Raw genomic sequence first — 27,334 nt, 5'->3', positions numbered from 1 at the left:
CTTAGATCCTACGTAAAAAAACAAAACAAAACAAAAACATTATCATGTTTTCTCAAACTTAACATTCGTCTTAATGATCTTTCTGTCTAGTCACTATTTTTTTTTTAAGATTTTTATCTATTTATTTATTTATTTGAGACAGCAAGAGAGGGAACACAAGCCAGGGGAGTGGGAGAGGAAGAAGCAGGCTTCCCACTGAGCTGAAAGCCTGATGTGGGGCTCAATCCCAGGACACTGGATTGAGTTGAAGGCAAATGCTTAATGACTGAGCCACCCAGGCGCCCCTGTCTAGTCATTATTTAGCAAATGTTTATTGAGCACTTACTATATTCCAGGAAGACATAGAGGGTTATTGGAGATGTGTGATTTCTAGCAGTGTTGAGTACATGTATGTATTTAGCATAAAATTAAGCATTTTTGTGTTTGTAGTCCAGCAGCATTAATTATGTTCATAATGCTATGCAACGATCACCTCTATTTCCAAAATTTTTCATCACCCCAAACAAGGTGTATCCATTAAGCCATAACCTCATTCATGTAATACATTATTTGTTCAGAATCTACTAGATGAGAGGCTAGAGGGAAAATGGAGATAAAATGAGAGGTCGTTCTTGTTTTCAGGGAGCTTTGTTCATACTGTACCAACAGCCAGTCTAGGGAAGAGAATATCTAAAGGCCATAAGAGGTGTGTATATATTTTGTGTATTATACTTTGGAAGGGAGGAAAGAGAGGGGAAGAGGATCATGGAAGAAGGAGCATTTCTGCTGGACCTTAAAAAGCAGTTCTTGGTAGGGTGCCTGGGTGGCTCAGTGGGTTAAGCCTCTGCCTTCAGCTCAGGTCATGATCCCAGGGTCCTGGGATTGAGCCCTGTTTCGGGCTCTCTGCTCAGCAGGGAGACTGCTTTCCCCGCTCTCTCTCTGCCTGCCTCTCTGCCTATTTGTGATCTCTGTCTGTCAAATAAATAAATAAAATTAAAAAAAAAAAAAAAAAAGCAGTTCTTGGTTAGCTGTGTGTAGGAAGAGAGGATAAAGAACTATGAATCCTGGCTGACCTTTTTTTATTTTTAAAGATTTTATTTATTTGACAGAGAGAGATCACAAGTAGGCAAGAGAGGAGGAAGCAGGCTCCCCGCCGAGCAGAGAGCCTGATGTGGGACTCGATCCCAGGACCCTGAGATCATGACCTGAGCTGAAGGCAGAGGCTTAACCCACTGAGCCACCCAGGTGCCCCCTGGCTGACCTTTTTTAAAACACTGCTGAATTCCATAGCCTTACCTTTTTTTTCTTTTTCCTTCTAACATTTTTTAAAAGTCATTTTTTCCACTAAATTTGTTTACATAGTTCAAAATCAAAATGATATCAAAAGACATTCATTGAGGGGCCCCTAGGTGGCTCTCCGCTCTATCTCTGAAATAAAATCTTTATTTAAAAAAAAAAATGTTTTGTATTTGAAAGAGCACAAGCAGGGAGTGGTAGAGGGGACTGGGCAGAGGGAGATGTAGATTCCCCACCCAGCAGGGAGCCTGACGTGGGGCTCCATGCCAGGTCCCTGACAGGATCTTGACCTGAGTGGAAGGCAGACGCCCAACCAACTGACCCACCTGGGTGCCCCTAAATAAAATCTTTAAAAAAAAAAAAAGACATTCTTTGAGAAATGTCACTCCCATTTCTATCCCCTTCTCCCCAAGTAGATACTTACTAGTTTTTTAATCTCTCTCAAGAGTATTTATTTATTTATTTAAAAGGTTTTATTTATTTATTTGACAGAGAAGCAAGCTCCCCGCTGAGCAGGGACCCTGATACAGGGCTCAGTCCCAGGACCCTGGGATCATGACCTGAGCCAAAGGCAGACGCTTAACGACTGAGCCACCCAGGGAGCCCTCAAGAGGTTTTTTCTTTGTTTTTTTTTTAAGATTTTATTTATTTATTTGACAGAGAGAGATCACAAGCAGGCAGAGAGGCAGGCAGAGAGAGAGAGAAGGAAGCAGGCTCCCGGCTGAGCAGAGAGCCCGACGCGGGACTCGATCCCAGGACCCCGCGATCATGACCTGAGCCGAAGGTAGCGGCTTAACCCACTGAGCCACCCAGGCGCCCCCCTCAAGAGTTTTTTAATGCAAAAATGAACAAATAGAAATATGTATCCACGCCCTCCACAAACCCCCCCACCTCTTACCCAAAAGATAACCATTAGCACATACTCTCTTCATCTGTCACCTCCCCTGTAAGCAGCATCTGGGTGTACATGGATTTCTCCTGCCACCTCTGTCAGGTCTTTTGTGTTGGGCCTTAACCATTTATGCTAGATTCCCCAGTTAACTCCAGCAGGGTTCACTTAACCTCATACACTGAACTTAATTCAGATGCTAGGGCTTAGGCCCAAACCAGTCCCTGACAAATTCTTCTTTTTTTTTTTAAGATTTTATTCATTTATTTGACAGACAGAGATCACAAGTAGGCAGAGAGGCTGGCAGAGAGAGAGGAGGAAGCAGGCTCCCCGCTGAGCAGAGCCCGATGCGGGGCTCGATCCCAGGACCCTGGGATCATGACCTGAGCTGAAGGCAGAGGCTTTAACCCACTGAGCCACCCAGGTGTCCCAAGTCCCTGACAGATTCTTAAGCTATGGCCAGCCCATTCGTTCAGCCAGCAGATACCTCAGAACTTCCATATGCTTGGTGCTTTGCCAGACTCAGAGGCTACATTGGTGATCCAGAAAGTCCACACTGATTAAATAATTATCGAATTATAGCTGTAATAAGGCTGCAAAGAAATCACACTTCCTGTAAGAGCGAGTAATCCAAAGCCTTACGCCCCACCCCCTTGGTGTGTGGGAGTGTGTGCATGCATTGGGGGAAGGCACGTGACACAACAGGGCAGAGTGTGATGCTAGCTCAGGGTTTGGAGCCAGGTCTGCAGATATCGTACGGCGTGACCTGGAAAGCTGAGGTTCTCAACGTGACTCCAGTGGCTTCTCCTCCCTCCTTCCACACTCTGTGGGTGGAATATCCTGGACCCCTTGAGTTTTATTGAGCTTTACTCATTCTTAATGACTTTGAATTTCAAGAATACATTTTTCTAAGCCAAAGGAGAAATTATCTCTGTATCCACCCCATGTTGTTCTTTACATGGAACATAATATAGTTTTTCCCAGTCAGTTTTACATTAACTACTTCTGGAGCTAACAGAGCAGAGGTCACATCTTCCACTGGAAGTGGGGACGGATACTTAACTGTGAGTCAGACAGGACTGAGCGTGTTATATGCAGTCTCCTACACAGTCCTGGGAGGGAGAGACTGTTTCTCTCCCCAGTAACCAGCGTGCAGAGGGACTGGGCCCAGGAGCACAGCACGGAGCAGCCGGCCCGAGCTGAGGCACTGTTAAGCCACCTGTAATTTTAGGAGGAGCCTTCGTCTCTGAAATGCTCTTCACTTAAGTCACTAAATATATTTTAAAGCTTTAAAAAAAGTTTCAGTGGAGAAGCAGGAAAAACTAGTTTTAATAATCCCACCTCCAGAAGCCTTTAATCCTTTCACCTGAAATACTTGGAGCAGCAGCTTCTTATTGAATCACTGCTATCTCTGTGGCAATTGGAAATCAGGAATTTCCTGAAAGAAAGAAATCCAAATGCCTAATATTTATGAAGTACCTATGAAATTTAAGGCACTGTCATTGGACCCACTGCCTCTGTTCTTAGAAACTGTAAATTCAACAAGATTAATTCCTTCACCATCAGCAGAGAGTGTAGGGAAGAGGAACACTCACTAGAAATCAGCTTGGTGCCCTGATCTGAGGCCCTGCATTGAGGTAGATTTCCCCTTCTCTGCCTGCTGCCTTCTGAATGACCTTGCTGTTGAGTGTAAGGAAGGAAAGTAGTTCTTCCTAGTGATTGTCATAAATATAAGGATGAAAGGATCCTCAGCACCTTCTTGTGCAGATGGGAAATCAAGCCCCGAACATGGATATTCCATAGCCCTAGAGCAGGTTGTGGCAAAGCCAGGACAAAGCTCCCTCTGTTACTGTTACTAAATATCTCATTCCATATCTCATTTGAGAGCTGGAAAGGACCAGGGAGACCAGCTCTGGGCTATCTGTTCAGCCTGGATCGAGGGTGAGGAGTGCCATTTTGTACCATCTGGCCTCAACTAATCCCCAGACAAGCCAATCCCTTTGGTCCAGGTGCTCAGAGTCTCCATTCCACAGCAATGCTCTCTAAATGGCTTTGGTAATTGATTCCAGCACTCAGGAAGCTATCTGGTCCACCTACCTTTGTCAGTAAAAAATTTTTTGCCCCAGTTTTATTGAGATGAGGTCGAAAAAGAAAGTAAAAATCTTTTTTTTTTTTTTTTAAAGATTTTATTTATTTATTTGACAGAGAGAGACCACAAGTAGACAGAGGGGCAGGGAGAGAGAGAGAGGGAAGCAGGCTTCCTGCTGAGCAGAGAGCCCGATGCGGGACTCCATCCCAGGACCCCAAGATCATGACCTGAGCTGAAGGCAGTGGCTTAACCCACTGAGCCACCCAGGCACCCCAGGAAGTAAAAATCTTAACTAGGCTCTGCACTTCTTATAGTTAAGGCAATGCTGTTTTTAAGTGGGTAGGAAGTACTTTGACTGAATATCAGAGAGCTGGATTCTTAGTCTTCAAAATATTTTGCTTGATTTTTAGGGCCAACCAGGAAAACAGTTCATCTGTAGGCTAGGTACGTGGTTTGATCCTTTGTAACCCTCAGTAACTGCATTCTTAGCCTCAGTTCCTACAGAGAGGTTTTTCTGCTTAAAACATGACATTAAAAACACCACCAACAAAAAAACACTAGAAGGCAAGCTTTTATGAATGCAGTAACCTGTCTGTATATCCCCAACATGTGGAAAATCCAGTATTTGTTGAAGTAATTACATGAAAGCATAAAAGCTAAGTAGGTCTCTACATAAATGATCTGTTTTAATCATTAAATAACCTTAACCAGGATGAAGAAAATCTTGAGATAGTAGCCAGAGGAAGGAATTTCAGTATTTATCACGTGCTTGGGCAGTTAGGGCTATTTTCTAAAAAGATGGCTAACGGGTCACTTGTAAAGCTATTCTGAATACGTACAAAGGAAGCTGCATGGTTGTATTAGTTAGGATAAAAGGCTAAGCTGCTATAACAAAGAAGCTCAACAATACAGTGGCTTAAGGAACAAAGAAGTTTGTTTCTTTCTCACATAACAGCTCTGGGGGAGTAGTTAACTTTTCTGAAGTGATCGGCCCAGGTCAGTGGGGCAGCTGTGCTCCAAGCAGTCATTCAGGGACATGGACGGGTTCCTTATATCATGTTTTTCCAGCCTCTGGGTGGGCATTGTCATTTTATCATCTGCATGAGTGAAGCTAGGTCATCACTGGTGGGAAGGGGAAACAGCACAGAGGAGACACCGGAAGCCTTAAGGCCTGGACCCTGCAGTAGCACACATACCTCGCACTTTCCTTTGGCAAGAACTTAGTCATGGCTCTCCGCGCCTACCTGCAGAGGAGGCTGAGTAATGCAGTCAAGCCATGTGCCAAGAAAAAAAGGGAGAACAGATTTTGGTGGGAAACTTGCAGTCTCCACTAAATACTTGTATCCTGGAAAGAGCCCTGGACTCCAGGCTGGTGTAACTAATTAGCTTTGCTATCTTGCTAGGGGCAGATCTATTTCCCCATCTGTGAAATCAGTGAGCTGTATGAGCCGACTGCTGAAATACTTCAGAAAGTAAAGCTGTACAAAATCTTGGCCGGTGAGATTTTTAAAGATGGGTTTGAAAAGTGTCCTAAGGAACGAGAGACTGCAGGAGCCACAGGGCCAAATGGCAAACACTCTCAAGATGGTGGGAAGGAGTGAGAGGTATTTTGGTGGAATTGCAGAGTAACTGAACTAAGGGCTGCAACTCCCTTCCTGCGGACTTCTGTTTATGTGAGGGGAAAAGAAAGGAAACAACCAAAACTGCTATTTGATAGGAATACTTTCCTATCCAATATACTGTCTCTGTGACCTTGGGAAAATTGCTCACACAGCCTGAGTTTCCTTATATATAAAATGGGGTTATTGTCTCTATTCCAGAGGACATCCTAAGGATTAAATGAGGTCCTTTTGAAAACATCATGGTTGTTGCCATTTACTGGCAACGCAGTGTCCAGTTTTTAATTGGATTTATTTGCTTCGTGTGGAAAAATTGTTAATACTCCTGAAGTGTTGGTTTATGGTGTCATGTCAGTTCCCAGAAGTTATCAGGTCAAGCTCTAAGTTAAAACTGATTAGGTTGGTGATCCACAACGCTCATGGCCTAAAATGGTGCCTGGTGTATTGTCTACCATTTACTAGATGTTGTTACTGTTTTGTTTTGTTTTTTTTAATTAAAAAAATTTTTAAATTAATTAAAAATTAAATTAAAAGTTTAATTTTTAATTAAAAATTTTTATTTTATTAAAATACCCAATTGGAGCTTGAACTCATGACCCTGAGATCAAGAGTCCTATCTCCAGTGGATGAACCAGCCAGGGCCCTTGTTGTTTTTTAACGCATATGATTTCTTCATGGCTTAGCTCATTTGCTTAAACTGTTTTCTTCATCAGGAATGCTTTCTGCTACTTTTTACCTAGTGAACTCCTATATATCCTTGAAGGCCCAAATCTGATGTCCTCTCCTTAGACAAAGCTTCGTTGGGACTAAGGAAGCTTAGTGTCTCCTTCCTATGTGTTCCCATGGTAGTTTTTTTTTAAAGATTTTTAATTTATTTATTGGACAGAGAGATCACAAGTAGGCAGAGAGGCAGCAGAGAGAGAGGAGGAAGCAGGCTCCCTGCTGAGCAGAGAGCCCGATGCGGGGCTCGATCCCAGCACACTGGGATCATGACCTGAGCTGAAGGCAGAGGCTTAACCCACTGAGCCACCCAGGCGCCCCCCCCGCCATAGTAGTTTTTTGTTTTTGTTTTTAAGTAATCTCTGGCCACTGTGGGGCTTGAACTCAAGACCCTGAGATCAGGTCCATCCAGGTGCACCTCCATAGCAGTTTATAAGTAACATTAGGAAGTACTTACATAGCAGTATGTGCCAGACAGGTTTTAAGTACTTTACGTATAATAACTCATTTAATCCCCACAACAGCTCTGTGAGGTAATATCATCGTTGATATTAGTCCTATTTTTCAGCTGAGGAAACTGGAAGAGTTAAGTCCTTTCCCTGAGCGCAAGCTGGGGTTTGAATCTAGGTGGGTGGCTCCAAAGTCTTAGTTCTCACCCACCGTATTCTTTTGCCTCATTATTCTGCTAAAGTGCGTATCACCTCTAGCTATCTCTGGCTCCAGTTGGAGAGGAAATTCTGTCAAGGTGTCAGTCCTATTTTGAGACGTATGTAGGACATACATTGGGCCCCCAACAGATACTGAGGCTAGTTCCTGCAAGGCATGCCGCTGTGTCTAAACATAAACGTGGCTGCTTCTCATTGAGTGCTTGCTGTGTGTCAGGCAGGCCTTGTGTGTTAAGCACATGCATACCTTATAATGATTCCTTTAAACAAACGGACAAGGTAATTTATTATCCCCACCTTATAAACAGGCGTATATATTCAGAGTGCTTACTGGTGACTGGCACGTAGTCGACACACAGATATTTTCTGAGTACTAGAAAGAAAGCTCTGTGAGGGCAGGGGGTTTTGTCCATTGTTAACTGCTTTATCCCTGGCACCTGCTGGGGGCCTGCAGCTTGCAAGGCACTAAATATTTGTTGAGCTAGGATATGAAGCCAGGTTGGGCTGACTCCAAACCCATGCTCTAACCGTTATGCTGCTTCATTAAGGACATTCCTGTAGGGCTTTTTCAATGTACAAATTATTTATATCCCAACTACTTGTAAGAAGGAATCAAGAAAAGAAAAAGCAAAAAAGATTCCCGAAGAACTAACCCTTTTACTAAGATGTTTATTTTAGTTAAGACTCATGGTTACCAATGAAATAAGCCAAACTCTGGGGTGCCCGGGTGGCTCTGTGGGCTAAGCGTCCAACTCTTGATCTGCTCAGGTCTTGCTCTCAGGGTTGTGAGATTGAGCCCCACACTGGGGCACCCAGCATGGAGCCTACTTTAAAAAAAATGAAGTAAGCCAGACTCTAACTGAAGCAAAAAGGTGAGTTTATGATAGGGTTACTTAGGTGTCTCATCAGATTCAAGGATGGAAAAGCCCCAGGCACAACTAGTACTACCTAATCTGATGCTGCTGGAGACGCCGCTCTCTCCTCTCATTGCAAACAGGCTTTTTCTACATGATGCAGACCAGGCTGCCAGTAGCACCTAAGCTTGACCACTTAGAGCTCTTACAGCAGAGAGATTGTGCTGATCTTTCTCTAAAGTTCTGAAGTGCCAGGATATCTTACAACCATTAGGTTCGCTCCTATCAAAAACCAGGAAATAATAGACGTTGATGAGGATGTGGAGAAACTGAAACCCTTGTGCAATATTGGTGGGAATGCAAAATGGTACAGCAGCTACAGAAAACAGTCCAGTGGTTCCTCCAGAAATCAAAAATAGAATTGCCGAATGACCCAGCAGTTCCACTTCTGGGTGTGTACCCAAAAGAACTGAAAGCAGGGTCTTGAAGAGATTTTTGTACAGCCGTGTTCATTGTAGCATTATTCACAGTAGACAAAAAATGGAAATAACCCTCAAGTGCCCATGGCCAGATAAATGGATAAGCAAAATGTGGTATATACATACAATGGAATATTATTCAGTCTTGAGAAGGCAGGAAATTTCTGACAGTGGTCCAACATGGATGAATCTTGAGGATATTGTGCTAAATAAAATAATCCAGGCACAAAAAGGACAAATAGTGTATGATTCCACCTATATGAGGGATCTAAAGTAGTCAAATTCATAGAGATAGAAAGTTGAATGGTGCTTGCCAAGGCCTGGAGAGCAGAGGAAATGGGGAGTTGTTTAATGGGTATAGAATTTCAAGTTTCCAAGACGAAAAAGTTGAAGATTGGTTGTGCAGCAGTGTGAAATGCTCAACACTACTGAACTATATACTTGAAAATGGTTTAAGATCATAGATTTTAGGGGCTCCTTGGTGACTCAGTCAGTTAAGTGTCTGACTCTGGGTTTCAGCTCAGGTCATGATCTCTGAGTCTTGGGGTCAAGCCCTACATTGGGCTCCATGCTGAGTGGGTAGTCTGCCTCTGCCCCTTGCCCTACTTTCTCTCTCTCTCTCTCAAATAAAATAAAGTCTTTAAAAAAATAATAGATTTTACGTTATGTATATCTTGCCACAGTTTGAAAAAAGAGTCCCAGAGGTGCCTGGGTGGCTCAGTGGGTTAAGCCTCTGCCTTCGGCTCGGGTCATGATCCCAGAGTCCTGGGATTAAGCCCTGCATCGGGCTCCCTGCTCAGTGGAGAGCCTGCTTCTCCCTCTCCCTCTGCTTGCCACTGTACCTACTTGTGCTCTCTCTCTGTCAGATAAATAAATAAAATCTTAAAAAAAAAAAAAAAAAAAAAGAAGAGACCCAGGAAAGGGGTTCATTAGCCTTAATTGGGTCTGGTGCTTATCCTGAAGCCCATCAATCAGCCAGGCTAGGAATGGGATTTTCAAAGAATAGGGCAGTTCCCATGGAAATCAAATGGACACCCAGAAGTAGAGTGTTGGGGGGGTGGGGTAGGGCAATTGGACAGACGAACAGTGGATGTCCACTGCTGAGCTCCTGCCTTCTCGTCAACAACACCCTTGTCTTTCTAGCAGCAAGGATCATTTGTGCTACCTCCACCTCGGTAGCACTTGCCATCATATTCATCATCAGACAGGTCATAGTCCCTCCTTACGTAATTACAGCTTAGTACATTTTTAACAAAGTTACATATCTCCTTAGTCCTTGCCAAAAATCTTTCTAATAGGTTCTGCAGGTGAGGAAACAGACTCCTACTAGTTGAGTGACTTAATGTAGAGTTGGGGTCAGTTCTGTTGTAAGGGCCTAAAAGCCAATCTGAATTAATTTAGGTAGAAAGATCTGTTGGTTCGTAGGATCCAAGGACACCTTGAACAGCTGATCCCTCCTGAATAGCAGCTAAGATACAGTTGAGCAGTGGGTACAGCTGCCTTCAGGGGCTCCACACAACCAACACTGTCTCTGTCCCTTCCTCTTCTCTGCCTGATGACTTTGCTTTTTTCTCCATGCAAACAAGTTTTCCTCAGAGGGTTACTGGAAGCTTCCACACCTCACATCTTACAGCTTTGCTCCCCTGCAAAGAAGTACACCTGACTTGCAAGCTTAAAAATCCCAAGGAAAGAGGAAGGACTCCAAGTAGAGCTGAATGCTCTTCTTACCCCAGATGAAGCAGGAGAGCCAGTCACCTAAGAATATGGCCAGTCCCCGTAGAAATATATGACTAGTGGGGTGCTTGGCTGGCTTGGTAAAGCGCACGGCTCTTGATCTCAGGGTTGTAAGTTTGAGCCCCATGTTGGGTATAGGGATTACTTAAAAATAAAATCTTTAAAAAAAAAAAAAAAAGAACTTTGTGATTAGAAGGAATGGGGCTGTGGGAAAAACAGTTCTTAAGAAAAGGGTGCATGTGGGATTGATGCTGATAAACCAAACAATAGGGTGTCCCCGACAGAGACCTAGGCAAGCAAGTGATGCCCAGGTCTGAATGTAGTCAGTGGCCCATGCTGACCACTGAGTACTTCCCACACAAAAGGAAGGCCCTATCTATGCAAGGCCCCAGGACAGTGCATTCTTGGGTGTGAGGCTGGATCAGCCTCTGAGTCAGCAGACGTGGGCTGATGAGCCACCTGAAGCAAGACTTAAAACCATTTAGGGGTGCCTTGGTGGCTCAGTCATTAGGCTTCTGCCTTCGGCTCAGGTGATGATCCCAGGGTCCTGGGATCGAGCCCCACATCAGGCTCCCTGCTGGGCAGGAAGCCTGTGTCTCCCTCTCCCACTCCCTTTGCTTGTGTTCCCTCTGTCACTCTGTCAAAATAAATAAAATCTCAAAAAAACACACCATTTAGGCCTCTGCCTTCTGTCTGAGCTTCCTTGTTAATATCAGGGGATTGAGGGATAAAGACCTTTATCTAACTCATTTTTGTGGATTCAGAAATGCCTCTGTGTCCTCCTAGATGTGCATAACAGGGCAGAGTTACATGAAAACCAGTGGTTTCTTGACAGCGGATGGAAGAGCCAGCCCACCCTCTCCAAACTTCCTCAGAATCTTCACATGCTTTTAGAAACTATCTTCTTGATACTGACGCCCATGGCTTTCAGTTGTTTTAAATGTCAGCATGTAAAGGGTGCACAGAATTCAGCAGTCATCTGGTACAGTTTTCAAACTAGCTTTGGCTATGGACCCTTTTTTATGCCCCAAGTGAAAACCTTACCAAAACTCCTAACACATAATATAGATTGAAGCAGAGTGGCTTGGGTCTTGGTGGGTCACAGGGGCCTCTGGACCCTCCAATTCAAGTCTCTTCCCCTATGGAGCACACTTTGAAAATCACTGATCTATATTAGCCATTTTATTTTGCAGATGGAGAAATTTAGGCCCAGAAAGGTTAAGTGGGTCACCCACAAGAGCACTAAGAGTAGCAGATCTGATTGGCGCCCTGGTCTCCTAGCTCACGAGTGGGACTCTTGCCACCATATCATGCTGCTTCTAGCTATTTTGAGAGAGAAATTCTTCAGGTGCACAGTACTTTCTTCAGGTGCAGGGACTGGACTAGCACCAAGGCAAGTAGAGGACTTCGGGAGCCTAATCTAATAAACAGATAAAAGCTTTATAATTAGGAACTTCTGTTTGTTAATTTATTCAGCAGACTTAATGAGTGCTTACTACACACCATTCCAGGTGCTAGAGATGTATCAGTGAACAAGACAGCTGCTGTCTTCAGAGAGTTCAAGTCTTCCATGATCTTTCAGGGGATTTGATAAATACTGTTAATAGAGATGTTCAGGAAACACTCATGATTGTGCCTGACCTGGTTCAGAGGCATCGGGGAAGGCTTTCAGAGGAAATAGCATCTAAGAAAACACCAGAAAAAACTATGGGAGTGGGCTAGGTAGGGGGGAGTGTTAGGGGAAAAAAAAAGGCTAGAGAGTTCTGCAGGAACCAGGTTGTAGAAGGCCCTGTAAACCTTCAACCCCAGGATAACAGTATCACATATGTTTAGTGGATAGATGATTCTGATACATTTTGGAGAATGAATTGGCTGGAGACAGCCAAGAGGTGGGGGATAGTAAAGTAGAGCATTCTAGAGTCCTAGGATTCACAGGACTTGATGGTTGATCAAATATGTGTGGTGAAGGAGAGGGAAGGGGTCGGAAAGAAGGCTTTCTCACCCAAGCAGTTGACTGATGGTGATTCCTTTGGTCAAGATGGAGAGCACCAGAGGAAGAGCAGGATTGGGCCCAGGGCAGAGGATGAGTTCACTTTGGGATTTGAGATGGAAGTGTCTGCGGAGAAGCCTAAAGGAAAGTTGTAAGGAACTGGATATTCAGGTTGAGCCCAGTGAGCATTCTGGGCAGGAGATAGAGATCTCGAAGTCAACAGGTTTGGTTGTATTTGAGGATGAGGTCACTGGGTGTGTAGTGAGAAGAGAGAGCTCTAGAACAGAGTTTGCGGAACAGCAACCATTAGGGAAGGGGAGCTTGTATCCGAAATGGAAGCATAGTGAGAAAGCAGGGAGAAACCAGGAGTCTGGGGTCGTGGAGGCCGAGTGGAAAGAACTTTGAGAGGGGAGTAGTCAGCAGGAAAGAATGTGTAGAAAAGCCATGTCCAATAAGGAATAAGCATTCAGTGGCTTTTAGTCATGAGGACATCATGGTAACCTTGGTAAGAGAAGGCTCAGCCGTTGGTTAGAATATGGAAGTCACATCTCCGTGGTTTGAGGAGTGAATGGGAGGAGAGTGGCCATAGTGAGGGTGGTCCACTCTTTAAGTAATGAATGGAAGGGGAAGGGGTGGCTAGAGGTTTAGGGTTGAAGGAAGTTGTTTTCTTTTATTGCTGAGAGACTTCTGCATGTTTAGGATCTCAGATCGTGTGGATCTCAGGATCTCTACACCCAAACTGGGTGTAGAGAGTACGTTAAAAAAAAAAAAAAAGATATTAATTAAGTAGGTAAAAAATAAGTAAAATAGGTTTGGGGGAATGTCTGTACCAATACAACAGAGCTCCTTCTTGATGCTCTCTGCAGCTGGAGGTCTGGTGACCCACTCGGCTGGTTCTTCTGGGATTTTCCTGGTGTTATTACTGAAAGCCTTATGTCCTGGGAAATCCCTCACTCTGGGCAAACCAGGATGCTCCATGAGGATAAATAAGAAATATTCAGTGGTTGTTGAGAGCATGATCTATCATTTCTCTGAAGATTTAGAGGAGCTACCTACCTTAGAAAAAGACCTATTGCAAGGAACAGGAGAAAAGGTAGGAAGAGAGGCAGTACCTGAATGATATTCCAGTTAGTTTCAAAAAGAAAAGTATACCATGAACTTGGAAACAGCGGTCCTGCAAACAGAATAATCTGAGATAAGGAAGGAGGACAAGGAGAGTATAACTGTGGCTTTTGAGTTAAAAACTGCATGGAAGCAGTGGATGCCAGTTTGAGCACAGTAGGTCTACTGAATACAGGAAATGGGCTTCAGATGATCTCCCAGAACACAGACGAAACTGATGAAGTTAGGAAAATAAAAGATGAGACCCAGAATGCAGAACAATGAAAGATGAATTTTAAGAATTCAAATGAATGTAAAAATTTATTTAAAAATTAAAAATTTAAAAATAAAATAATAAATATTTCAAAAATAAATAAAAATTTAAAAGAATTTTAAATGATGAACGGACTAATGATTATTAATGAGTAAAAGCAGTGAAAATGAATGAGTGCTTATTCTGTGACAAGCACTTTGTAAGCCCTTCACAAGTGTGAACACACTGCTCAACACCGTGGGCACCATCATCCTCCCCATTTTGCATACAGGGAGACTTATGCACGGGGAGATTCAACCACTTGTGCAAGTTTACAGCAGTGGAAAGTGAGGGAGCTGGTGAACCCAGGCAGCCCAGCTTTAAAACCGTCACTCTAAAGCACTTAGCCACAGGCCTGCAAGGCTGAACATTGAAACCAAGTGATTCAGGGTTGGTTGGTTGGTTTTTGGTGTCTCCTGAAAGCTGGCTAAGTTTTGCTGCTAGGAAAATATCAAAGACCAAGACAGAGTAGATCCCTGCTCAAATAGAGCTTGCATTTGAAGAAACTAACAATTAAGAGAATGTCTGTAGGGCGCCTGGGTGGCTCAGTGGGTTAAGCCGCTGCCTTCGGCTCAGGTCATGATCTCAGGGTCCTGGGATCAAGTCCCGCATCGGGCTCTCTGCTCAGCGGGGAGCCTGCTTCCTCCTCTCTCTCTCTGCCTGCCTCTCTGCCTACTTGTGATCTCTCTCTGTCAAATAAATAAATAAAATCTTTAAAAAAAAAAAAAAAAGAGAATGTCTGTAAGTGTTAAGTCCTATAAAGAAAAAGCTCAAAAACAAGGTAGAGTCACTAATTATGTGTGTGGAGGTAGGCGTTACTACTTTAGGAGTGATGACCAGGGAAGACCCTCTGAAGAAGATATGACATCACCTGAGTTCAGAATGATGTGGAGTCAGCTGTGGAGCAAGAGGGAATGGCAAGTGCAAAGGTCCTGAGGTGGGATTGCATTAGGCATATTCGAAGACTAACAAGAAGGCCATTGTGCTGGTAACAGAGTGAATGAGTGGGCCATGTGTAAAAGAGAAAGAGCTAGGGGCTAGATCAGGTGGGTCATGGTAAGGATTTGCCATTTTATTCTAATTGCAGGTGAAGGAATTGAAGAGGGTTCTTTGTTGTTGTGTTTTAGGTTTTGGGTTTTGTTTTATTTTGTCTGTTTTTAGTGAGGGAAGAATATAGCCGATGTGATGTGCGTGTTAAAGGATTAGCCTGGCTGCTCTGCAGAAAATAGACGGTAAGGTGATAACGATGTGGAATGAGGAAGCAGGAAAAAGTTTAACGGTTGTTCTGGCTGGAAGCAGGGCAGAAAGCTCAGAATTTTTGGTACCTTAATGGTTAATGCTAGCTGTCTCTCTGCCCTGGGGCATCCCCTCCCCAGTTTATCTAATCACATTTACTAACTTACAGAGAGGGAAGGATCCTCTGGTGGAAAAAAAGATCAGAGACCCCAACACCCTTAGTGGGTAGCAATAGCCCGGTAGAGGACCCCCAGGCTGGGCCAATCAGACACCTGAGAATTTCAAACTGCAACTCTGTCTTTGTGGGTACCCTTGAACACGGAAATGTAATGTTTGGGCACGTACACAAAATAAATATTTGTTGTATGAATGGGTGCATGGCCAAAAAGATCTGCAGAGGAGAAAGGATGCAGGTGTACGAGGGGAGATAATTTCCTGCTGACTTCCTGGTTCCCAGGTTGGTTCCTGGTTTTTCATCCTCTCCAGGCCTAGGGTGCTTCCTTGGGTTCCTGGAGACCTTGTTTCCTCAATAAAATGGAGGTTTTATTTTTGCCCCCGTGGTTTTTTTGTATGTGCAACTCAAGGATCCCTGGTCCAGGGTGAGCACATTGTTTAAGCTCCTGTCCTTCACGGTGGCCTTGGTCAAATTTGTAGCTAGCGCATGTCCCCCGGGTCTCCCCACCTCACCCACTCAGGGCTTGGTTGCCTCTTTCTGTTTTTTTTTCTAGTTTTATGGGCTTGTAATATTAACTTAAAGTAATTGAATTTGCTTTTATTTAATTCACTGGTAAGACTCAGCATTTTCCTCAGATAACACCATATTCGTATAGTTTGCATATTAAGGCCTTTCTGACTGGACGCCAGTATTACCCTTAATGTAGTTGCTTGGTTAGCCAGATGCTCAGTGTGTATCTGGGTGTTTTTTTGGTCTGGACTACATAGTTTCCCTGTCCTTTCTATAGTCTATGGAGGATAAAATACAAATTCATCCATTCACCAAGCAGCCTCTGAATTCCCACTATATAGGTATGTCCAGAAGATGAGTATGTCAGGGTCTCCCCACACCCCCACCCTTCTTTGCCCACCCTCTAGAAGCTGGTTTTCCTGGCCCTCCTCTCTCTTAGGACACAGGCCTTCCCTGAATGATTTCATCTGCTCTCAGGCCTTAGCTCACACCCGTTCTACAGGACGAGCAGGCTTTTCTTTTTCTTTTTTTTGACTGATAATGTGATTTCTGCCCCCATGCACTTTGTATTCGGTGTTTGAATGTTTAATTTGACCCATGGGAAACTCCACTGAGATATTTCTGTCACTGTCGGAGACACGTTGGTGCTGTCCACAGGTATACCTCGAGTTAAACTAGCCACTAAACTGCATCTTCTAATGGACAATGAGATAGGGGTCCCCCCAGGAACCAGCAGAGCAACTCAGCAGAGTGGCCTTGCTTGGACCTTTGCCCCGTGGCTGCCCTGCAAGGCCCTGGTGGCCGTGAGGACACACAGGGCACCTCCTTGGAAGAGTCCATTTGGCCTGTCTCATCTTGAGTCCAGCTGCCACCCAGTCCAAACTGGGGTGTGAGGAGGATATGCAGACAGGTGTGGCAATGCTCCACAACTGCATTTAGGAGACTTTCTTCTACTTTTTTATTTGTCAGAGAGAGCGAGAGAGAGGGCACGCACTAGCAGGGGCTGTGGCAGGCTGAGGGAGAAGCAGGTTCCCTGCTGAGCAAGGAGCCCAAGGCAGGGCTCATCCCAGGACCCTGGGATCATGACAAAGGCAGACGCTTAACGGACCAGCCACCCAGGCGTCTCTAGGAGTAACTTTCAACCCCACGGCACAGGGTATGAGCTGGAAAGGGAAACCCGGGTCTGCAGCTATTAGGGTCTCCCTGAAAGTGTCAGACCAGTGCACACAGATGGCTGTCAGCTCTGTCTGAGGCTCTGGACCTTCCTCCTGGACGTCTCCCCAGGGCATCCCACGGGCACTTTAAACATACATTCCAGACTGAACATGCCACCCTTCTTCCACTCTTCCCCAAACTGCCCTTTCCTTGCTAGTTCTCCATTCTGACTGTAGTGCTCTCGCCACCAGCCCCATTACCCGAGCCAGGATCCTGGCTGTCATCCTCCACCCTCTCGTGACCCTTCCTTCTTTTGGAACCACAGGGCAAGGCAGCAGGCCCCCAGCGACCACTGAGCTCCGTGCAAACAGGCTCACGAAGTGACCCACCTCTAAATAACCATAGGGGGGCGCGGCTTGGGTCATGATCTCAGGGTCCTGGGATTGAGCCCCGCATCCGGCTCTCTGCTTGGCAGGAAGCCTGCTTCCTCCTCTCTCTCTGCCTGCCTCTCTGCCTACTTGTGATCCTGCTCTCTGTCAAATAAATAAAATATTTAATAAATAAATAAATAACCATAGGCCCTTGCTGACCAGTTACAACTGGGTTCAGTTCTTAAGATCACCAGAAAGGGAAAAATTCCATATGTCCCCATATTCCCTCACTCTGCTCTACAACTGTGGCCCCTCCCCACCGCCTCGTGTCAGAGGGTCTCTCCTCTGCTGGCCTGCAACTGCTTCCTTGCAGTGTATTCAATAAACTTCTCTTTTGTTCTGCGTTGGGTGAATTCCATCAGCATCTGCGTCATCGACCTCCACCCAATCAGGGCACCCCACATTTGGTGGCCCCGCATCCAATTAGGACACCCCATAGTAACTACCTGGTCACCAGGTTTTATCATCTGTATTTATTTCCTACTGCTGATAAATAACTACAAACTTATTGGCTTAAAGCAACACAGATTTATTATCTGACAGTTTGAAATGAGTTTTATGAGGCTAATATCCAGGTGTTAGCAGGGCTGTTTCCTTCTGAAGCTTCTAAAGGAAAATCTCTTCCTTGTCTCAGCCTCTAGAGGCCACCCACACTCCTTGGCTTAGAGCTGCACCACCTTGGTCTCTGCCTTCCTGTCACATTGCTGCCTTTCCAAACCTCTGATCTCTCTCCTTCTCTAATAGGGACCCTTGAGATCTACACAGGGCCCATTCAGATAACCAAGATAATCCCAGTAAGGTGACATTCACAGGTTCCCAGCATCAGGATGTGGATACCCTACACACCACCCAACCATGCACCATTCCTGGAACCCATGTGTTCCAGCTGTCACTCTTCAGAGCACTTGTCTCTCACCTAGGTTGTTAAAACAATCAGTCGATGGGCTACTGATGCGTGATCCAGATTGTGTAGTGGGTTCTCTGCTCCTGGTTTTGCCCCCCTCCAATCCATTATGCTTCATTTTTTTTTTAAGATTTTTATTTATTTGACAGAGATCACAAGTAGAGAGAGAGAGGAAGGAGCAGGCTCCCTGCCTAGCAGAGAGCCTGATGCGGGACTCGATCCCAGGACCCTGAGATCATGACCTGAGCCGAAGGCCGAGGCCCAACCCACTGAGCCACCCAGGCAGCCCCAATGCTTCATTTTTTAAAAAAAGACTTTATTTATTTATTTGAGAGAGAGAGAAAGAGAGAGAGAGAACGCGCGCATGACCAGGGGGTGGGGCATAGGGAGAAGGACAAGTAGACTGCGCTGAGTGGGGAAACTGATGTGGGGCTCGATCTCATGACCCCGAGATCACGACCTGAATCGAAATCAAGAGATAGATGCTCAACTGACTGAACCACCCAAGTGCCCCTAAAATAAAATCTTACCAAAAAAAAAAAATTCTTATGAGAACAGTGCTTGGCACATGGTTAGGGTTTCCTCCTATGTTCTCAGTGCTATTGATACTGTCTGGAAGGCTCTCCTCATGACCCTATTTCCCTGGAAATTCTTACCCATTCCTTTAAGGCTCCCCTCAGTGTCACCTCTTGGGCGCAGGCCTTCCTGCTGTCTCCTCCCACCACATGCTGGCACTCTGGGACTCTGCGACCTGAACCAGAGGCCCTATCACGTATTTACAGTCATTTCATGACGTGTGTGAGAGGGAACATCCTGAAATACTAATATTTGTGTTTTTCTTTTCCACACTTCCTCGTGTGTGACCCTCCCAGTCAGTCAGAGGCATTCATATCACCTTCAAGAATTAGTCCTTATAACAGAAAGGCAAGGAGAAAGGAAAAGATTATGTTTAGTTTTTCAGCTTCCAAAGTACGCATTGATGTGGACACGCACATGAACGGTTTTGAAAGCTGAGCTGTGGGCTTGATGGAGAGGAGAGATTTTGAGAACCCAGAGAAGTGGGAAGCACTGAACAGCGTGTGCTTCGGTCATGAGTAAAACAAACCAAGTGCCTGGCCCATCCCACTCATGGGAACGCTGGGTGGGGGTCACCCAGGCAATGAATGGGGACAGGAGTTGAACTTGGAGATTAGAGAGGAGCAGAGTCAGCACCAACCGACTGTCCAGTGGCAGAGCTGGTGGCGTGGTGGCAGCCAGGCCCACATGGTACTGGTCCATGGCCCCTGTCCGTGGCCCCTGTCCGTGGCCCCCCGTGTCAGTGCTGTGGTCCCCTGTGCTGAGGGGCCACAGTCACTGTTCTGCTCTCTTGTCAGCCGCCTGCTGCTGCCCTTGAGTCACTCAGCAGAAATGGGCCCCACCCATGCCATGCCTCATGTGAGCCATTTCCTGTGGTCCCCACTTTTCCTAACAGCTTAGGAACCTTGTAAGCCTCATAGAACAAAAAAGCAGAATCTCCTTCTCTCTGTCTTTGTCTGTTTTTAGTAAGCTCTATACCCAGCATTGGGCTTGAACTCACAACCCCAAGATCGAGAGTTGCATGCTCTACTGACTGAGTCAGCCAGGCACCCAGGAGGGTAGGGTCTTGACACTGAGTATCATTGGTGTGGGAAAGAAAGGTCCCAGAGCCCAAACTTGGGATGAGTTGGACAACGAGGCTGACCTGTTTCATGTGACTCTGTGCCTCTGGAGTATAGACCAAACCTCCCAGAGGGCAGCAAGCATTGCTGGATTCCTCTCTCTGTCCCTAACACATGGCTGGTGCTGGCAAATTTATTTTTATAGATTTTTTTTTTTGGGGGTGCCTGGGTGGCTTAGTCAGTTAAGCGTCTGTCTTTGACTCAGGTCATGATCTCAGGGTCCTGGGATAGAGCCCCACAACAGGCTCCCTGCTCAGCGGTGAGTCTGCTTTTCCCTCTCCGTGATCTCTCTTACTTACCTTCTTTCATAAATAAACCAACAAACAAATAAATAAAATCCTTATTTATTTGTTCGAGAGAGAGCGTGAGAGCTCTCGAGAGAGAGTGGGAGAGCATGAGCAGGGGCAGGGGGAGAAGCAGGATATCTGCTGAGCAGTGGAGCCTGACATGGGGCTTGATCCCAGGACCGGAGATCATGACCTGAGTGGAAGGCAGACACTTAACTGACTGAGCCACCCAGCTGCCCCTTGGTAGATATTTATTACATTGAAAGAATGAATGAAAATCACTGTTTAGTGAGGGAGAGAGATACATAAACAAATAAATATAATACAACCTAAGTTCTATGATAAAGGACTGCAGAAAGCCCTGAATGAACAGAAGAGGGAAAGGGTCCAGAGGCATAGGGGATTTTCTGAGGCCACAGCAGGATTGGTGCACAAGTCTTGTGACCTTCACTCCAGAGCACCGTTGGAGTGGAGAGATGCTTGTAGGAATCTCTGTCCATGGGACCCCCGGGTGGCTCAGTTGGTTAAGCATCTGCCTTCGGCTTAGGTCATGATCCCAGGATCCTGGGATTGAGTCCTGCATTGGTCTCCTTGCTCAGCGGGGAGCCTGCTTCTCCTGATTCCTGCCCCTCCCCCTGCTTGTGCTCCCTCCCTCCCTCTGACAAATACATAAAATCTTTAAAAAAAAAAAAAAAAAAGGTAATGTCTGCCCAACCACGTTGCTGTCTCTGGGCACTAGACTCCCCATAGGACTGAGTCCCTGGCATTGCCCTTGGCCATAGCTGATGGACTCTTGGTACAGGACCCAAATAGAGCAATGGGTTCTCCCTCCCATGATTTTGCTGTTGGGATCCAGAGATGCCAGTCCATTTCTGCTGCGCCCCTACCAGGAGACTGAGAGCTGGCCATATTTGGCCATGTGTTCGGAGAAGCGGTCAAAGGAGGCTCAGAGACAGACCCAGCTTTCTGGCAGCCCAATGACTTGTAAGATCCTGGTTCTTGTTGCTGTTGAGGCCTGGTTGTCCCCCACCCTTTGGCTCCATGTGACACCTCTGAGGACTTGTAGTAAATTCTTCTCTTGCTTAAGCTTGCCCGAGTGGGTTCCATTCCGTGCAGCCAAGCATCCTGACTAACTTTATCCCCACTGATGTCACACCACCATCACAGCAAATACCTGTGCGGTGCATACAATGCCCCGGACTCTATTCTGAGAGCTTTACGTGTAAGAACTTGTTAAATCCTCATAACATTCCTATGAGGTTGGTACAACGATCACCCTTAGTTTTCAGATGAAGAAACAGGCGCAGAGAGGCTCCATGACTTGCCATGATTGTACAGCTGGTGGGATTCAAATCCAGACCAAGCCTATATCCAACATGGCAGTTTTTACCATATTTTGTCGAGCAAAAGTTTGCATTTTTATTATTTTAACCTGTTGTCTTAGAAGAATGTAGTTCTACATGCCAAACACTGGAGAAGCCCTGGATGAATCCCTTTTCCTGAAATGAGGCTGGGTGGGCCGGGAGGCTGGCCCCTTGGTCTGCCCCCACCGGTCCTGCTGTTTGCTTGCCGGGCCTGGCAGGGGAAGCGCGGGAAGGAGCCGCCGAGCCAGGCACAGGGCTTGGCGGCAAAGCTGCTTGTGGGGCGGGAGGCCAGAGCCGCGCCCTGGCACCTGGCAGGCGGCCCAGCCTCACCGTTTAGAAAATACCTGCAACAAAGGAGTCCTCCCGCCAGGACTGGCCGCCTCTCTCTGCTCCTGCAGCTCCTCGCTGAGGAATCTGACCTCCAGGCCAGGCTGGGTCAGGTCCTTACATGGCCTCAGGAGGCTGCACGGGGGCCTCAGGGCCCAGCCTGGAACACCTCCCTGGCTGTCCCTGAGTTGGGGGGGGGGGTGCGTCCCAGAGGCTTCCAGGCTGATTTCCACCCATGGGCTTGGCTGGGCTCCCCGAACTTCCTCTTCGGGCCGCCCTCCCCCATGGCATCCAGGGCCGGTGGTAGCTGCAGAGTGCTGGGCCTTGAATCCCCCTGCCAGGAGGCCCGTCTCGAAGTAATGGCTTGTCAGGTGCAGAGTGGATGGATGTGGGTCTCTGCTGAACCAGGGACCCAGAAGGGTATTGGGGCATTATCAACAGCAGGCATCTGGGGGTGTGGATCTGGACTGGAGGCCTGGGAGAATGAAAAGTGAAGACTGAGACCCCAAGGGTTGTGGTGTGGTTTTCCTTGGACACCTGTTTTTGTTTGTTTGTTTTTTTTTGTTTTTGTTTTTAAATGTAATCTCTACACCCACCACTGGCCTTGAACTCACAGCCCCGGGACTGACAGTCACGTGTTCCACCAACTGAGCGGGCCAGGCACCCTCTATTCTGGGCACACCTCTTGAGTGAAGCACTAGCAGCTCCTCAGAGGTGAGGGCTGGCCTCCCAAAGGGGTGGTCAGCCTATAACCAGTTCCTTCTCCTTCCTTCTCCCCTTCTCATGAGCAAGACCAGAGGTGCATGGGTCTGGACAAGAGACTGCATCCCTTCAGCTCTTTTGTTCAAAGAGAGACGGACCTGAGAGCCCCAGGCCCAGCTCCCAGCCCCAGACCAGCCTTAAGCCTCCCCCTGAAATCATAATCTGTAGTGACTTCTGTGGTCAGGGCCTCTTCCAGCCTGTGTGGTGCCCTAAGGTGATTCAGAAAAAGACTGTCTCCTGCAGGCGGACACCACCCTCCTCCAGGATCCCCAGCTGTGCTAAGTGGAACTGGATGTCAGCCCACACTTGCTCTGCCTCTCCATGAGCGGGTGCAGACCCAAACTATGCTGTCATTTGCAGGGGCAGAGCCAGTTAAGATTATGCCCCAAACTGTGACCTGAACCCCTGATTCCCAGGCCAAATCCTATCTCCGTGGATCTTTCCTGGGCCGGGCAAAAAGACACCATTCTGGAGATGGCTTCTCTTCACCGGCTTAAACCCACTTCAGACAATGGGACAGGGACTCAGGAGGGGGGTCCTTAGAAGCAGCTCCAATAATCACTAGAGGGAGGCATCTTTCCAGCAGACCCTCTGGCCTTGGGACAGCCCCTGGATGAAGGGGCTGTGGGTATAACCTTGAGGCTATTCTGAGGACAGCAAGATGCTGTCCACCCCATGCTCTGACCCCCATGTGTGGTTCTGTGTGGAAGGGAAACAAGTCCTGGATAGGCAGAGGTGGCAGGGAGCTGCACCTTCCAGCTGGCTTTCTGTCCCCCCGGGCCCACACTCAGTGCCAAGACCCGGGGAGCCTGAAGGCTCTGGGTGCAGGACATGGCACCCTGCACCCAACTCAGGACCAGGCTCACAGAGCACCCTACACACTCAGGTGAATGAATGAGTATTAGTCCAGAGAAAGAGGCCCTCCTGAGGCAAGTGTGGGCACCAGGGCCTGGAGTCCCAGGAGCCCCAGCTCGGGACCCTTGATGCCCCACTTCCTCTTCTGCAGAATGGGCATCAGAGACACCTGCTTCCTTTGGTTGCTGGGCAACGTGCTATTGATAATGAAATAGGAACAACAGTCAAAGAGCCGCCACTTCTTGAGAACTTGCTTTGCATAAACCCTCACAGTAGTCCTGTGAGGGAGGTGCTCTGCCCACATTACAAGAACTTGGGAATGACTTCATGATTTGAGCCTTGCTCAGGAAAGGACAGCTAGCTGTATCCTTTCTGTGTGCAGCCACAGGCAGCTGGGGTCAGAACCCTGGCTACTGTGCAGAATCCGGGCCCAGCCTGTCTCCCCTCAGGTGCTCAGGGTCACCTGAGTTTGGGTAGGGGTCCAAGCTGCTGGGAGGCAGGGGTCCTGGGCTCTGGTGCTACTTCTGCTCCTGATTGACTCCGTCCCCCCACTTCCACTTCCCCAGGCGGGTCCCTATCCTTCCCTGGTCTCAGTTTATCTCATTTGTAAAGTGATAAAGAGGGGTTAGATCCCTTGATCACCCAGGGTTCTCACCACAAAGGCAGGCAAAGGGAAGTTCCGGAAATCAGGGAGCCTCTGTCTGAATTCCTGGCTTCTCTCTGCCCTCTGGTGGATGCCAGCAGCCTAGCACCCAGGGGAAAAACTTGCTTTGTGACCTCTTTCCAAGGAGTCCAGCCCTGGGAGCCCCAGTCCCCATCTGTTCAGTAGAAAGAGTACCTACCTCTTCGGACTGGTGTGAGGATGCAAAGAGATAATACATGAGAACTGCATGGACAGAGGCAAGGGCTGGCAGGACTGCTGAGGGAGCAGTGGACCAAGGTCCTTGAGCCTGAATGGAAAGCGGGGGAAGCCCATGACTGGGAGGCACTCAGCAGTCCTCCAGGCCCCTCAGGGAAACTGAGATCAGGATCAAGGGAAATAAATTTATTATTGTTATACTGAGCATTCAGTACTTCAACACATTTAAAAAATATTTTATTTATTTGAGAGAGAGCACAAGCGGGAGAAAGAGCAGGAGAGAGAGCGAGCAATAAAGACAGAAAGCATAAGCAGGAGGGGGCAGAGGGGCAGAGAGAATCAGACATCCTCCCTGAGCAGGGAGCCCATCGTGGGGCTCAATCGCAGGATCCCAGGATCATGACCTGAGCTGATGGTGGATGCTTCACTGACTGAGCCCCCCAGGCGCCCCAACACATTTTGATTCTATTCAATGTTTTGGCTAAGTAATATATTCACAACATCCAAGAAACCATATATGAAATGATAAGTATTAATTTTAATCATTTCTTATGTATCCTTTTCATGTGACTAAATATAACCAAATATAAATACGCATTCCTACTCATTCACACTCCTTTTTGCTCAAAGGAGGGCATACAGTGCTCTACATCTCACCCTTTTTTTTTTAAGATTTTGTTTATTTATTTGACAGAGAGAGATCACAGATAGGCAGAGAGGCAGGACAGAGAGAGGGGGAAGCAGGCTCCCTGATGAGCAGAGAGCCCGATGCAGGGCTCGATCCCAGGACCCTGGGATCATGACCTGAGCCGAAGGCAGAGGCTTTAACCCACTGAGCCACCCAGGCACCCCTGCATCTCACCTGTTTTACTCAACAGTGTGTTTTGTAGCTCAGTCTGTAGAGAGCTTCCTTGTTCTTTTTTTCCTTCAGCTGTCTAGTATTCCATAGTGGAGATGTGCCATTATTTATGTAGCCCGTTCCTTCCTTATTAAGGGGCACTTGGGCTTTTGCTTTTGCAAACAATAATACTGTAATGAGTAACCTTCCCTTTTCAGGGCTGATGATTAGGCAGGGGTATCAAGGGCACGGCTGTGTCAGTTGTTAAAATACTGAAATACTTTCCTAGTGTTTGGTAAATAGTACAATTACAACTGTAACAATCGATAAACATAATTAAGTATATGAATTCTGTTATAAAAGCGGAAGTTCAAGTCAGGACTGTTCAGTGACCACCTGCCATACAGGCATCTGGACTGTTAAATACATGGCAGCCAACTGGGACTTCCTCCTGAGCCAGAGGAGCCGTGTGCCTGTGTGACTGCGCGATTGTACTGAGCATTCTTTAATGGAACACTCTGTGTCTTAGAAGAGTCACCGGTTTATCATTGTCCTCTGGTTATCAAGTTGCACTGCTCATAAATATTTGTTTCCACTGGGCTTTTTATTAGTTCATTTTCATTCATTTTTTTAAAAGTTATTTATTTATTTATTTGACAGATCACAAGTAGTGATCTGTCAGAGAGGCAGGCGGGGCGGGGGGAAGGAGGGAGCAGGAAGCAGGCTCCCCGCCCAGCAGAGAGCCCTATGCTGTGCTCAAGCCCAGGACTCTGAGATCGTGACCTGAGCCGAAGGCAGAGGCTTTAACCCACTGAGCCACCCAGGCGCCCCCATTTTCATTCTTATTAATAAGTAGGACAAATGGAGTGCTTTGATATTTGAAAATTAAAGATTTATAGTAAAATATTAGAAATAAACAGAGATGCTAAAACTTGGTGTTCTTAAGGTTTTGTTTTTTGTTTTTTTTTTTTTTTTAACTACCTTAAACATGACTCTTCTTTTCCTGGGAGGAAGAAAAAAGAAAAGATAAAAATAATAATCAATCACAGCCTGGAATATCCTTTTATTACTGTGCAAAAATCGGAAGACAGTAGAATATTTACTAGTGTGAGAGAAGCAGTATGGGGGCACCTGGGTGACTCCGTCATTTAAGCATCTGCCTTGGGCTCAGGTCAGGATCCCAGGATCCTGAGGTCAAGTCCTGCATCAGGCTCCTTGCTCATTGGGGAGCCTGCTTCTTCCTTGGCCTGCCGCTCCCTCTGACTGTCCTCTCTCTCTCTCTCTCTGACAAATAAATAAATAAAATATTTTTAAATAGACCGCTTTCTCCTTAAAAAAAAGAAAAAGAAAAAGAATCAGCAGAAAATAAGACAAATAATTTGTATTTCTAGAATAAAAAACAAATTTACAGTCTTGTACCTCAGGTTATGATGAACTAGGTAATTTTCATCGTATTTCCAAGGACAACTAGAAAAGCTGAACAAAATCACTTAAAAATCCTACTTAATAGCTGTGATGGATTTTAAATGTGTCCTTTTAGTCCTCAGTACTCCTCTTTTCAAGAGGTAGACCCCAATTCCCCTTGCCTTGCTTGTGAATTGGACCTCATGACCTCTACTCATTTCTGATGAGTAGAATAAAGTGGAAGTGACATTAAGCAGCTGGATCATTAAAGAGATTGTGGTTTCCTCCTTGCTCGCTCTTCCAGATTACTCAGTCTGGGAGAAGCCAACTGCCATGTCACAAGGACACCCAAGCCTCCATATGGAGAGGTCTACAAGGTGAAGACGCTGAGGCCTCCTGCCAACAAGCAGCACTATCTTGCCAGGGGTGAGTGCACCATCTTGGAAGTGGGTCCTCCAGCCCCAGTCAAGCTTTCCGATGAACAGTCCCAGCTGACAACTTTACTGCAGCCTTGTGAAGCCAGAACCATCCAGCAAAGCCACTCCTGGATCCTGACTCTCAGAAACTATGTTAGATAATAAATGCTTCTACTATGCAGAGGCTACATTTAGTATTTAATGTAGTATGTAGTTTGTTATTAGAATATAATTTGTTATTCAGCAATGGATAACTCAAATAAAGGCAGTGGAGGGCTCACAAGTTAGTGAAGAATTACCAACTGGACCAGGACCCTTGGGAGCTTAAAGGCTCAGGGAGGTGAGCCTTATGTTTGGGGCTGAGAGAGGGCAGCCGGGAGGCTCAG

At 46.4% G+C, this 27,334-nt stretch overlaps 1 protein-coding gene across 3 annotated transcripts in view; it reads left to right on the top strand.

Annotated features, from left to right (window-relative positions):
* TRIT1 (tRNA isopentenyltransferase 1) overlaps window positions 1-27,081 on the top strand; it is a 92,440-nt gene extending 65,359 nt beyond the window's left edge. The window contains exon 12 of one of the 3 annotated variants that reach the window (XM_044237905.1): window positions 26,837-27,081. The gene's annotated coding sequence lies outside the window, so the exon portion shown is untranslated. Of the gene's footprint in view, window positions 1-1,088; window positions 1,100-1,935; window positions 1,955-26,836 lie in introns of those variants that run through there. The other 2 variants (XM_044237907.1, XM_044237906.1) reach the window with 2 other exon arrangements.
* Window positions 27,082-27,334: the final 253 nt, after the last annotated feature.

Source organism: Neovison vison, chromosome 2, assembly GCF_020171115.1.
Source record: "Neovison vison isolate M4711 chromosome 2, ASM_NN_V1, whole genome shotgun sequence".
Taxonomy (NCBI): Eukaryota; Metazoa; Chordata; class Mammalia; order Carnivora; family Mustelidae; genus Neogale; species Neogale vison.
The sequence above is the reverse complement of the archived record's forward strand: the minus strand, read 5'-3'. Positions and strand labels throughout refer to the sequence as shown.